Source organism: Aplysia californica, unplaced genomic scaffold (genome assembly GCF_000002075.1).
Source record: "Aplysia californica isolate F4 #8 unplaced genomic scaffold, AplCal3.0 scaffold00001, whole genome shotgun sequence".
In the NCBI taxonomy this organism is placed as follows: Eukaryota; Metazoa; Mollusca; class Gastropoda; order Aplysiida; family Aplysiidae; genus Aplysia; species Aplysia californica.
The window spans coordinates 867,199-869,630 of NW_004797271.1; positions in this window are offsets into that span (position 1 = coordinate 867,199).

Here is a 2,432-nt window from a genome sequence, read left to right on the forward strand (position 1 = left end):
CCCCCTCCGCGATCGCCCAATCCACGGCCTTGAAAACAAAGATTATAAACTGAAATGAAACCGTGTTTGTTATTGAAGTTGAAGGTCATAATCGCCAATAATCGGTTTTGTCGGTTTCATCGGTTTTGCCGTTCTCGTGAAGGATAATCCTTGCTCTCCCCAACCCGACCTCAACAAAACCGAACCGAACCAATGATGCCAATATATGGGTACCCGGTATTAGAACAATAACATCAACCCCAATTAATTAGTCAACATACATGACAATCTATCGACGATAACTTTTTATCCCTCTTCATCTTTCCCACACGTGCCCCTTCGAAAGCTCCAACCAAACCCCTATCCGTTCAGACTTAACGAGATGAGCCACAGTTGTGTCTTCAATTTAAATACTCAAGTCTCACGCTACGCCAGCCACGGTAAACTGGAAAGCCTTCTCTTCGAGGAAGTGGAACAGATCATAGGCTACTATTATATTCACGCTCGGATTAAGGCGACATAATTCGCAGCTTAAGTGATAGAGTTCAACTTCGTCCTAATGCCATATCCCTGCCGCCAACCCTCACGTTGGAACAATACAGCCACGCGCAATTATCGACTGGCTGATGAAGAAAACCACTAAAGGACACATAAACGGCATAGTGGACCCCATGGACAAAGTTGGACGATCTCGGCTTTGCTGATGATTTGGCGCTTCTGTCACACACTCGGGAACAGATGCAAGCAAAGACCACAGTTTTAAACAGCCTATCAGAGTCTGTTGGATTGAGATCCACCCCGGTAAGTCAAAAGTCCTAAGGATAGATGCACTAACTTGCTAAGAAAGGAACAGGTCACAGTAGAGGGAAATGCACTAGAAGACACCGAGTCCTTCTGTTATATTGGGAGTATAATTGACAAAGAGGGAGGAACACGCGCTGAAATAAAGTCCCGCATTGGAAAGGCACAGACTGCATTAATTTATTTCTTTGAACAGGATTTGGAGGACCAGGGATAGAGCTATCTCACTACGAACAAAGCTGAGGATTTTCAACTCTAATGTAAAGTCAGTCTTCTTGTATGGATTTGAGACATGGAACGCATCTCAGGTTTTCCTGATCAACTGCCTGAGGAAGCTACTGAGGATCAGATGGGCGGACAGGGTTTAACAAGGAACTATTAAGAATAACGAGACAGAGCCCAGTCAGAAATGAGATGGGAAGAAAGCGTTGTCCATGGATTGGACACACGTTAAGGAAGTCAAGCAGCTGCATAACAAGGAAAGTGTTAGATTGGAACCCACAGGGTGAAAGATCAAGGGGAAGACCACGTGGAACCTGGAGAAGAGTCGTGGAAATGGATGTACAGAAAAGTGGGAAGACATTGAGTGACACTAAGCGACTATATATAAGCCCAGGATAGGGAAAGGTGGAAAGTGTTTATTCGTGGCCTATATCCGGATCCAGGGTGAAAAAGGCAATGATAATGATGAAGAGAATTTAAGTCCTTGAAAACACTTGCAGTAGGTCTACTTGAAGCCATCTACAAGAGCGCTGTAACAGACTCGATTGAGAATGAGAGGTGAGAGCCGAAGAGTGAAGATCGAGGCCTGTCATGAAGCACAAGAGGCCGTCACTGTCAGCACAGCCATAACCAACACGTTACGTGCTGAAACATGTTGGAAGTGACTGCCAACAGACTGGTCTGGTGACGTTTAAGTATTGAAGTTGGGTTTTGTTGTTGTTGTTTTTGTTTTTGTTGTTTTTTATTTTAAAAAAATAATTAAATTGTAACTCAACGGAGCCCCTGAGAACATTTTACTAAACGAAACGATGGAGCGCGTTACAATGGATGCTTGCCTATAGTCTCTTCTGACAGATGGAAAAATGACATTCGGTGAGCAGCCTGGGTGACAAAAGAGGATCTCAGACAGTCAGTCGCCGGCCCTGCTTGGCACTGTCCCTTCGATATATACAGGCATTGTCTCCGAAATCTTCGCTTTCAATGGACCATCCAATGGAACCTGGACCTAAAAAAACATTCCAGGAAGCGAACTCTTGACTGACAAAACAACGAAAGAGGCAATGACGACCGACCCGGGACCAATGCACCCCAACAGCAGCGTGCGTGCTACGATTTTTAAAAAAAATGTCATCCAAACCCACAAAACATGGGGGAACAAAGGAGGTATATGATGAGGCAAAGAAAAGGCGGAGGTAGGAACCCGCAACGACCATACACTTAACCTTTTCGCCAAACTAAAGCTGGGTCTATTCTATCAGTCACCATGACCCCATGCTGGGAGTCTATCAAAACAGGATCTACCAAAATAGATCCTCTATGCTTACTGTGTCAGGAAGAAGACCACGATCTGGCACACTGGCTCCAGGAGTATCCGGTCTAAAAAATCAAGAGGCAGCACAGAATTCTGTAGGCCGACACACACACACACA